This window comes from Kogia breviceps, chromosome 18 (assembly GCF_026419965.1).
Source record: "Kogia breviceps isolate mKogBre1 chromosome 18, mKogBre1 haplotype 1, whole genome shotgun sequence".
NCBI lineage: Eukaryota > Metazoa > Chordata > Mammalia > Artiodactyla > Physeteridae > Kogia > Kogia breviceps.
The window spans coordinates 33,071,017-33,083,508 of record NC_081327.1 but is presented as its reverse complement, the minus strand read 5'-3'; the positions used below and the strand labels follow the sequence as shown (position 1 = coordinate 33,083,508).

The following is a 12,492-nucleotide window of genomic DNA, read 5'->3' as shown; positions in this document are numbered from 1 at the left end:
TTGAAACATTGCCAGCATTCTCTCTGTGAGATACTTTTTTCCTCACCAGATTTGGGAGGGCCGGAAATTTAGTAGAACATACACCAAACAGGTGACACCTATAGATCAAAATTGAGTCTGGTTTCACCCAGATAAAACCTGCATCTAACCCAGAATATTTCTCAGTTTCTCATGAAAATTGGGAGACTGATTTGTACTGCATTTCTCATAATTAAATAGTATTATCTGCTCAGTTTGAACAGGTGTCCAGTAAATATAACTAACATTTGTTAATAGTTTCAAACTTGGGTGAAAAATGTGTTTTAAAAAAAATCTCCAAACAATGAAAAGTGCATCTTTTTAGAGTTCTCATTTTATAGATGAAGAAACTGAGAATTTCAGAAGTAATCACACAGCAGCTAAAACAGGTAGCAGCTCCAGAATTTTATCTCATGTCTATATGCTTTGAGATTTTCATTCTTCTTCAGTCGATCACAATCCTTCCTGCTGAGAAATCTATATAATATTCTATTTTTGCAAATCAACTAGATCAATCTCCCTGATTAAAAGTATCATAATACTAATAGTAGGCTGTCTGAATTCAGACACTCTAGTTCCCAAATTACGTCTTTTCTCCCATGTGTACTAAAAGAAGGTTTCTCACCCTTGGCACTGCTGTTATCTTGGGCTAAATAATTCCTTTGGGTTGTCCTGTACATTGTAGGATGTTTAGCTGCCTCTCTGGGCTCTACCCACAAGATGCCAGTGGCATCCCAACCCCAAGTCATGACGTTCAAAAATGTCTCCAGACTTTTCCAATTTTCCCTGGAGGACAAAATATCCCCCAGTTGACAATCACTGGCCTCAGGAACCCAACCCGCACTTGAAACTTTAGACAGGAGCTTGCATCCTCTTCTCTTTAATTGAAGTCATTCCACAAATTCTAAAAGGATCCTTTCTCCCATTTGAACCCCATTAAAAACTCAGATCCTTTAGCATGACAAACTGTGCCTTCATAATACTATTCTCCTCTCTAGGAAATTTAATAAACCTCACATTGCCCATTTGTAGTTACATTTGGTAGGTGTTATTGGGCAACTTCACAAGAGTCCCTCTCCCTATGTACAGGTGCCCTGAGCATCAATCTTTTTTTTTTTTCCTTTTTGTTTTTTTTAATTATCTTCCCGGACCGGGGCACGAACCCGCGTCCCCTGCATCGGCAGGCGGACTCCCAACCACTGCGCCACCAGGGAAACCGGAGCATCAGTCTTAAAAACAGAGACCTGGATTTGAATCCCATCTCTAACATTCATTAGTTGTGCAATCATGAGGGAGTTAAGTTCTTTGATGTTTTCTTATGGGCAAAATAAGGACTTTAAGATCCAAACAGCAAGGCATTGCTATAAAGGCTTCCTACAAAATACCCTCAAAGTAGGTATACCCACAAAACAGTGACCTTGAGCCAGTAGCTTGATTTCTATGACTCAGTATCTTCATCCACTGAATGGTAGTTAAGACTATAACAGTAGTTTGAAAACCATGGGGCTGAAAAGTTATTGCAGGTCCTGTGGCAGCAGGGGGAGATGAGTGATCATGGCCTATTACTTTCACCCCTAATCTTTCCACTACAGCACACTGGCTACCTTCTGCTCCCTCAGCACCTGTGAACTGGCTACTCCTGCTCATAACAACCTTCTTCCTTAAGTTCACATGGCTCATTCCCTCATCAGCTTCAAGTCACCCTCTCCATGAGACTTTCCCAAAATAACCCATCTAAAACACCCCTCCCCAGCCTAGCACTCTTGGAGAGATGACCCTGCTTTGTTTTTTCCATCTTATAATAATATTATGCTATTAACATTATCTTTATAATAATACTGTATATAGTACGCTTCTTTTATATGTTTTCTCCCACTGGAATGCAATCTCTTTAAGGGCAAGAGTCACCTATTTTATTTAACCCAGTACCTAGAAAAGTGCCTGGCACACATTAGAAATATGTTAGGTGACTAAATTTATGGGAAAACAACTGCTCCATCTCCAGCTCTGACAGACAGGGTCTGTTTTTTGCTATTTTATATAACAGGGACCCATGGAGGAGTTTCTATGGGAGTTTCCAGAGGCTCTTTCGCTGTTTCAGAAAACTAGTCTTAGAACTATTTATTTCTTAAGTTCTTTTCTTGCACCTCCTTTGCTCAAATATCTCAGCGTATAGCACAATCACCTATCAACACCCCGATTCTAACATTATATTTATCTTATTGCTTCACTGATTTTCACTTTGATTTTAAGTAGCAAGAAACTTTTTAAAATAAAACATTTTATGGTAAACACATTTGGGGAAGCTGATAAAAGTTATATTTTATTAATGCACATTTATTTTATAAATTTAAAAGTATTGACAGAACATTACAAAGTCAATCCATGAAAATAATGAGATCACTTCAATGAATAAAATCACTTGAAATCAGGAATTAAGCATGAGAACTGTCAGCCTCGGCTAATTTATTTCCACAATTTTTTTTGTTTTACAATATTCAGCAGACCTGGAATCACCTAATTAAGTATTTGTAAATGGTGATATTTATTAAGAGCTCATCTGCTATCTCAGAATCCTTATAATATCTAAAGGGCATAACAGCAGAATAGCAGGAAGTGTGTTTCAGTGCTGAAAAACTATAAATCTTTTAAAACTGACTGCATTACTGCATTCCTAATGACAAATAAGATATAAAGCCCACAAGCCTGAAATAAAAAAATAATGAAGAGGGCTTCCCTGGTGGCGCAGTGGTTGAGAGTCCGCCTGCTGATGCGGGGGACACGGGTTCGTGCCCCGGTCCGGGAAGATCCCACATTCCGCGGAGCGGCTGAGCCCGTGAGCCATGGCCGCTGAGCCTGCGCGTCCGGAGCCTGTGCTCCACAACGGGAGAGGCCACAGCAGTGAGAGGCCCACGTAGCGCAAGAAAAAAAAAAAAAAAAGAAAGTCTCCATATAATGAAAAGAGCAGTAAACTAAAAAGAGACTTCCTGCAGGGAAGACAGTTATTGACTAGAGGTGGGGATGAGGAGAGCTCAAGGCATTAAGGCAGAGTGTGGTAGCAGGAATGGAGAAGAGGGTGTTTTGAATCCCAACTCAACTGGCATTAGTGTTTTGGTTTTTTTTTTTTTTTAATTGGAGTATAGTTGATTAACAGTGTTGAGTTAGTTTCAGGTATACAGCAAAGTGATTCGGTTATACATATACATGTATCTATTCTTTTTCAAATTATTTTCCCATTAAGGTTATTACAGAGTACTGAGGAGAGTTCTCTGTGCTATACAGTAGGTCCTTGTTAGTTACCTATTTTAAATATAGCAGTGTGTACCTGTCAATCCCAAACTCCCAATCTATCCCTGCCTCCCACTCTTCCCCCCGGTTAACCATAAGTTCTTTCTCTAAGTCTGTGAGTCTGTTTCTGTTTTGTAAATAAATTCATTAGTATCATTTTTTTTTTCTTTAGATTTGGCGTTAGTGTCTTGAATAAACCATTCTCAGTTACAGGGTCCCTTGGATCGGCAGAGTGATCAAGTGAAAATAAAGTGGATGCTGATGTCTAAGCTCTCTTGCTTTTGTAGACTACCTGAGCCTAAATAAGATTAAATCAACAGAGCTTGAAAAATGTGTATGTGTATATCTGTGTATATGTGCATGTATGTATGTACACAGTAAGCATATGTGATGTATATGTGTATAAATATGTATACATTGATGCATTGCAAACATATATCTCTGAAAACCTATTCTAGTGATACCTGAAGCATCCCATATCCCTCTACAGATGAATACCCACCCTACCTATTATAGGAAGGGGGTATATTTAATTATTCAAGTCAACTTGTGCAAGACTATTCCCTTGATGTTACATTTCATGGCTTGTATTTACTTTACTTAATGTGCATACTGGACATAATTCTGAAGATTATATTATGCCTAGGACATGATTTTTCAGTTATTCACTTGCCTTATATCTCTTGCAGAATGAATTGGGATTTACTGTTATAAACAATTATGAGTTTCACACTTTATGCTTATAATATAATAAAATATGTATTTCTTATACCATTTTATATACTGATCAATGAATAGAGAACATATAATTTTATCAGTTGACTATGGCAGCTGGTGAGTACATTGCATTTTCATTCATCCTCCAGGTAATAAAAAAATAATGAATACACTATAGTTCACTGTCTTACATAAATGTTTCATGCAGTTAAAGAGTTATAAAGTCAAAATAAAATGTTAATGGCAGAGAAAGAAATGGCAAGAAATTAGAAGCGGTGTTTGTTTTGTGGTCTGTTATCAATAAGGGATAAAAAGAAGCTTCTACTTTGGTCTAACTGTGCTGGTGTTTTCTTTAACTAGTCTAGGGATCAGCAAACTACAACTCAGGGGCCTAAACAGGCCCATGACCTGTTTTTGTAAATAAAATTTTATTGGAACACAGTCATGCTTATCTTTTTATGTATTTTCTATGACTGCATTTGTGCTACAATGGCAGAGGTGAACAGCTGTAACAGAGATGGTAAGGCTTGCCAAGCCTACAAGATTTACTATCTGGCCCCTTACAGAAAACGTGTTCAGACCCCTGGACCAGTCCATCCCCTGCCTCCTAGAGGGTGTAGAGCAAATTTTCTTAGGCAACTGAGAGGTCCTGAAATGGCCCCAGCACCATCACCATTAAAGTGTGTGTTAGGCACAGTCAACACTCCCCCATAGCCAGTTCACCTGTCCTTCAAGAACATAGAAGAGCACACTCGCAAGCCTATACCATGGCTGTCTGCCTCTAGAAACCTTACTTCCCTTAACAAAAGTACACCTCCAGCTGTTCATGCCTGCTGAGGCTTCACTGTAGCTGCTGATATTACTAAGGCTGCTAGTGCCTGGACCCAGATTGCTGATACTGGCGACCAAGGACACTAACGTCTGGGTCAGTGATGCCAATATCACATGTTGGGAACATGGCCGATAACTCCACTAATGATGCTTCCACAGTTGCTGCCAGAACTTCTGTTCTTGCTCATCACACAATGAATACTGCCATTGGGATGCTACGTGTACCACTTCCTGACCCTTGTGAGCCATGCAAGTTTTGACAGCACCCGATGAAAAGCAGACGCAGAAAGCTGATTTAGTGTTCGCTTTGTTTAACAGCCAGTTCATCTAGGACTCACAGAGTCCAAGAGGACAGAGATGGAGCAAATCCCTCCTCCTTCCGCTGAATGATGCTTTGTCATGGGACCAAATTTCCATCTCATTCTCTTTCTCAGTGTGGACTCACCCCCATGCAGTACCTAAGACCATCACATAAACTAGTGTCAGGAGGTTCTCCCATCTTCTGACTCAAAGGTCCCCCAAACTGATTCAGGTTTAGGTATTTCCCAGCATGGCGATGGGGTAAGTTGGAACCTGTGCTTTAGCCAGTGGAGTTTAAACATCTCCCTGGATTCTATCAGCCACAGTTTTCTGCTTGATGCTTTGGATGACCCTCTAAGGAAGACTGCCTGGCAACAACTGCATTCTAATAAGTGCCGGGTGGTGGGGGGAGGTCTTCATCTTCTGTGCAGGGAGGGTTGTTAAATTCAGTAGCCATCCTCTGGCAGGGGCTGTGTCTTCATGAACTCATGGGCATGTGTAGCGAGATACAGTGGGGTCTACCAGGGGTGGAGAAGCCTGTCTCCTACTGGACATCTGAGAACACAGGTGTGTGGAGATACTATTATATACGACAAGAATGCTGAGTACCTGTGTAGACTGGACTGTCACTAGATAAAAGTTCAAAACAACTTGGATTTAATTTGTAAATGTGCCCATGAACGTACTTGACCAAACCCAGCCTGGGCTTTCAAGGGTAACCCCCAACACTGCTTTCAGATATTCAGGAAGACTATAATTTATTCCTGGGAAGAGAAGAAAAATCTTTCTCTTGAGGAGACCCCTAGTTTTCCTAGAATTCTGGATTCTTTTCAATCTGCTGGCCCTTCTTCCTGTCACACGCTGCAGAACGTGTTGGAATTGTGACAATGTGCTGTGCAAACATGATGTGATAGCATCATGCCTTTCACATCTTAACACACAGACTATAGGTTTCCTTGTTGCTCGTGAGAACTAGCTTAGTGCCTATGCAGGTGCCCTGGCTGGTCCCTTGGGGGTCCACTGACTTTTAGACTGCAGGTGACCAGGTAGAGATTGACCATGGATTACCTCATATATTCTGGCTGGCTACATGGATACTTCCGTTGTGTCAGAATTCAGCTTTCCTGGTAACTCCCCGGGAGAGCTGCTGCAGAAGGGCTGAGAATAACCCAGTTGACACACAATGGGGGAAACTTTGGAAACGGGAGATAAGAATCCACGAATACATTCTTTTCCTTTCTCCCCCCTGACTATTTAAACAGGAAAACAAAGTACATATAGACATTTGGAAGACATCTCATGAGAATAAGCAATCAGCCCCACTTTCACAAAGCTGTAACCAACTAGGCAAGGGATCCCTTCATATTTGCCTTTTCTCCTTTCCCACTTAATTTCCTTTTCAATCTCACTCCTGCTTCCTAAAACTTGTTCTCCTCCGTAAAATATTAGCACATAGCTTGTGCCCCAGGCTCTGCTTTCTAGGGAAACCGTTCTAAGACAATCCCCAACAGAATTTTATTTTGGTAGAAAAAGCATGTGTCGTTCAAATGGGTAGCACCTGAACCCTCAAGGTTTTAAATAGGATATATATCAGAGGGTGTAGGGAGGTGATGGGATAGGAGAGAAAAATGAGACAAATTGACTACTATTCTGCCCTTTCCAGTATGGAAGTCTAAGGCTAAGCCCTGAACTTTCCTGAATCTCAGTTACCCTGACCCTAAAAGAGGGAAACTAATAGCTTCTGGGCAGTAAGAATGAGATGAGATAATAGATAGGAAGTAAAATAGATTATGTCAAAGTTAATCTATAGATCCTGGAGTCAGACAAACCTTGGTTGGAAACCCAGATCCACCTTTTACAGGCTGTGGTAACTTTGGCAAGTCAATACTTAACCTCAACATAGCACTTAGTTCATAGAATCACTGAATTACAAACAAAAGAATGTATGCAAAGTGCTTAGCACAATGCCCAGAACAGAGCTGCCACTAGATGTTACCTGTTCTTATCTTTTAGATTACTTGTGATGCTTAAAGTATCATACAAACAATAGTTATTACTAACCGGTTATAATTTTGATAATTTTCTTTTACATAATATGCATTTCTATCATTTATACTAAATGGAAAATACGTCTTCTCCAAATGAAATGATTTCTACAATGGGCATAAGTAACCAGATTATAGAATTTTCTATTTAATTCTTGTACTTGTGTCACAGTGAGAAGCTGTATAATGGAATTTGTGGAATTGAAGTAAATATAATATGGAAATGAAACCAAAGATTCAAGAAGCTCCTTTATGTGTCAGGAACTAGTTACTAAGAAAAGATGTTTCTTCAAGGAGCTTGCAATTCAGGAAGAAAGACAATAGAGGCAATCTTCTTGACTGTGATTGAATAAATACAAAGTATTATACCAGACAGAGACATCTAACCTAGTTGTGAGTAGCACTGACCGACTGGGATTCATACAAACAACTTTTAATAATCAAAGCCAACAAAGGAAACAGACACATTTTCCTTATTATTTTGAAGAAAAGAAACATTTAAAAAAAGAAATGGTTTGGTAAACAAAGTTGAGACAGTCTATCTTTAACTCCATCAAAGACCAATCAGAACTTGTTACCTTCAACCAGGAAAAAGTTTAGGAGACTGAAAATTTGGAGAGGAATAGAGTGTTAGAAATAGTCTTTCCACAATAATAATGCACACTTCTGGGGCTTCCCTGGTGGCGCAGTGGTTAAGAATCTGCCTGCCAATGCAGGGGACATGGGTTCGAGCCCTGGTCTGGGAAGATCCCACATGCCGCAGAGCAGCTAGGCCCGTGAGCCACAACTGCTGAGCCTGCGCTCCGCAACGGGAGAGGCCGCGACAGTGAGAGGCCCGTGCACCGCGATGAAGAGTGGCCCCCGCTCGCCGCAACTGGAGAAAGCCCTCGCACAGAAACGAAGACCCAACACAGCCAAAAATAAATAAATAAATAAAATTTTAAAATAAATAAATAATAATGCACGCTTCTGAGTGCCATATATTTCCAGAATCTTCTTTACCTGAAGAACTGGTTAGGAAGTATGTCTAAACTCCTCTTGTAATCCCTTGTGGCACAGAATGAAATCTATATGTTTAGGATGAGCTGAGAAGATGCTCTCAGCTTCAGAAAAACCACAAGAATTTCTGCAAAGTGATTAGACAAAAAAAAAAGTCAATGATGGCCTACATCTCTAAATACAAGGACAAATGGATGTTCAACAAATAATAACATTTGCCAGGGGCGGTAATGAAAACAGTCTCTTTCATGCTGTGGAAACAGCAGTAAAATATAAAAAGATTAACAGGTGTTCAATACAGACTACTCCCCTGAATTTAAGTGGTTTCCTTTCCTCTGCCTGGGGGATGAAAAAACTAAGTAAAAGCACTCATTTAGGATTCTTAGAACATTGCTGTGAGGTAGAAAGTAGAAAACAATAGATATTTATCTTGGTAAAATGAAGACTATAGAGTTTATGAGCTTTTTGGGTAGAAAAATTTTTTAATCTCAATTCTATTTCAAAAAAGAATCAGAAAGATTCCTTTATATTATACAGATCTCTAGCTCACCCTGCAGGGCAAAATATATTGTCATTTTTATTATGATTAGTAGTAGTAGCTAACTTTCATTGGGAGCTTATCATGTGCCAAAACTATGCTCAGTGCTTTATATAACTTATTTTGATTTTCCTAGAGTTTAAGACTAGGATTGAAGGAGGGGGAAGGGAGGGGAGAAGATTTTTTTTGGAATGGGGGTCAATCCTTGGAAAGAGGAGTGAGCAAATGAGGGAAATGAGATGAGGAAGGAGCAAAACCTAGTAAGAATCCTCTATATAGATCTCTGATTTTAGCAACAAGGTCTTGACCTTGCCAAGACTTCCAGGAAGCATGCAAAATTACTTCCATAATTGTTCTTCCGAACAACAGGAGGCTCGGGCATTTATCCACTGTCTTCCAACTCCCATTGTTTAAAGATTATCTCCTCTGCACTTCTGGGCTGCCCTTGCACTTGAACTGAGGGGACTCCCAAGGTTTGGAGAAGGTCTTGGGGCAAAACACAGGAAGATAAGCAACACTTGAGGTGGGATGTGATCAGTATGAATCAAAATCATCCATCAAAGCTTTGGCTGAAATCCGAGGTGAGCCAAAAAGAGGTTGCAATGGCAACAAGACAGTCTGTGATAAGACTTATTTTCTTTAATCCTGACAACGCCCTATTATACTGTTATTATCCCCATTTACTAATGAGGATATTAAGACCGAGAGAATATAATTTGCCCAACTTCACACAGCCAGTAAATGGTAGAACGGGACTTCAAACCCAAGCCGGATGATCCTAGAACGTGAAGTCTTACTCACCTCATTATCAGCGACCTCATTATCTAATTTCCACAACCTCTTATCCAAGAGACTCATTTACATTTTCCAAGTAAGAAACTCATGGCTAAATAGACTTCCCTAACACATCTTTAAGAAGCAGGTAACTTTAGGCTTGAGGTGAAGTTGTGACTGCACTCAGGTGAGAACAGTATAGAGCTTCTGATGAGAGCTTCTAATAGAATTATCCACCAGGATTTCTGGATTGGTCTCCTGGGGTTATTTGCACAGGAAAGATATTCCTATGCACAAAGGTATGATTTTTTCATAATAATCACATTTACATTAAAGCTCTAGGCTAGACTACCTCCATTACGGAAATGTGAGCATCATATTAAGGGAATGAAGTGAGCTGGTTTTCCTATTCCACTGAGAAAGTAACATAGGTTAAAACAGTCCCTTGGGTTTGTAAGTTTTGAGATGATGCACAATTTTTAAAAGTGAGAAAGCAAGCCTACTTTACTAGATGGATGAGTAAGAAATGCTGTAAGTTATTTTTTTTCATGTGTAAAGTTATTTATTGTAGCATTGTTGGCAAAAAATTAAAATAATCTAATTGCAGTGGTAAGAATAAATGAAGTTTGGTCTTCTTTGTACAGTGGAATTTAGAGGTTAAAATAAAAGAATTAAATATTCATGTATAAATCTCAACAACAAAATGTTGAGTGAAAAAGTAATAGGTAGAGTATGATATCATTTAAACTTAAAAAAAATATGGAACACGTCACGAATTTGCGTGTCATCCTTGTACAGGGACCATGCTAATCTTCTCTGTATCGTTCCAATTTTAGTATATGTGCTGCTGAAGCAGGCACGGCTGTAAGTTATGAAAGGAAAACAAGATCCCTAGAGAGGTAGCCAACAAAAGAGCTCTCTAGGGTGTGTTAAGTATTGCAATGCATAGACTCATAAGTGAGGTGACTACATACATATCCATCAGATCAGGTATACTCGAAGGTAAAAGGGGTGCTATTGATAATTTCACTGAATCGACACATGTAAACCTGGACCAGAGTGTACCCTATTCATAGGTCAAGAGGACAGACCTGTGTTTTTCCCATTGTTACTGTGACCTGAGACTCACTTTGAGTGTCTGCAGATTCTTTGGCCCTATCGCTTAGTTGCTGTAGCAGAACCTCAGGTACAGGGCTCCAAATTTTGACTTTTAACAATACCTCCAGGTGATTCTTAAACATACTAATGTTCATGCCCCAGTGACTGAGATAATCAAATTCGATGTTTCTGTATATGTGTGTATATAATTCACATAGAAATTTAAAGACTAAAATAACTCAGTGTTATGATTAAGACCATAAAAACTGTGAGGAAAACAACTCCGTTAATCACATGTATTAATTAATGTGTATGGTACATATTTATTGAATCCCCAGTAAATATGAGTTTGATGATAGGGGAAATAATGTAAAAAATGTAAAAATAATGTATTCCTTGCTTTCTCTGAATGTATAGCTTAGCATGGGAGGCTGTAGAGTCATAACAATAATAAAATAAACAATAATTACAATTCATACATCAAGGATGAAGAGGGGATTAAGAAGTAACACTGGATTATAAACTTCCTGAGGACAGGGAACTCTGTCTGTCACATGCCAGAATACACTGCAGAGTGACCAACCATTCTGTTTTGCCCAGAGCTGAGCGGTTTCCCAGGACACAGAACTGTCAGTGCTAAAACAAGGAAAGCCTAGGTAAATCAACACAAGCTGATCACCCTATTAGTGAAAAAGGCAATCAAAAGAGAGTCTAATAAAAAGGAATATGTTACTGAAGAAGGTTAGCAGAAGGTATTCACTTATATTGAGGTCTATCATTTTTCACGTTCTCTATATACATCATCACAACAAGGGTCTAAGCTAACTGACTGAGGCTCAGAGAGGTTAGTTACTTTGCCCTAGATCCCACAGCTGGAAATGGCTGAGCTGGGCCTGAGATAAGAGCCCAGGGCTGTTTGAATCCAAAGGCCCCAAGGGTAAGGAAAGATGAGGCTCTAAGTTCTTTGCTCAAAACTTCAGAAGAGGCAGAAATGTGGACTTAACAATTGAAGTCTTCATCCCGGGAAAACCAGCCATGTTTTATTTAGGGAAAGCCCTTTTGTTTTTATTAACACACACACATGACCAAGATAGTTTGCTTGCCTCCCTCCCTCCCTCCCGGCAGCTGCTTTGAAGATGAACAGAGGCTCCAGAGAGAGCAGAGCTGTTTCCAGCAGCTGTTTCTCAAACACCTAACTTCATTTCAGATCAGAGCTGGGGTGTGAAGCTCTTAAAACCTTTGCTGCTTCATTCACATGAGAGCAGAAGCATCCAAAACGACCAGTGCCTCACCAGCAGCCTATTTGAATGCCTCTCTGTGTACTGGGTGCCTCAGGCACAATGTGGTGTGGAGCTGTCTGTTAGCTCTACTTTCAACGTCTCTCCCCCTCACTCCCCTCTCAGAAAGGCAAACCCAGAAAGGAAGCAGTATCTCACTCAAGCTTCCTCTTCCTCTTGCTTCCCTCTATCTCCCTCTCCCTCTCCTTTTACATTTTATGATTAAGAAGTATTTAAATTCCAAACAGAATGAGAAAAAATGACACGTTCATCCTAAAATTGCAAAATGAGCATTTTGTCATATCTGATGAAATCCTTTTTTGGAGGAAATCAGATGTTATAGGTAGGATGAAAACTCTTCACCCCTGCCCAAATGCATTTCCCTCTTTTTCTCACCATTAACATCATTAGAAAGTTGGCGTGATTGTCTCCATTTGGGTTCCTACATTTTTATTAATATGTATATGTCCATAACCAACAGGAAATAATATCGTTGGGTGAGTTACCCTTTCACTCTTCATTAATAGTATCATCCTGTATACCACTACTTAGATCTTAAATTTTTATTGAATCTTGTTTTTACAGGTGCAATCATGGGAATACATGA

The 12,492-nt window shown here is 39.6% G+C and overlaps 1 non-coding gene across 1 annotated transcript; it reads right to left on the bottom strand.

Moving 5' to 3' along the window:
* Positions 1 to 10,263: 10,263 nt before the first annotated feature.
* Positions 10,264 to 10,370, bottom strand: LOC131745664 (U6 spliceosomal RNA). Its single transcript, XR_009332398.1, has one exon. It is a non-coding gene; the product is annotated as a U6 spliceosomal RNA (small nuclear RNA).
* Between the last annotated feature and the right edge of the window lie 2,122 nt (positions 10,371 to 12,492).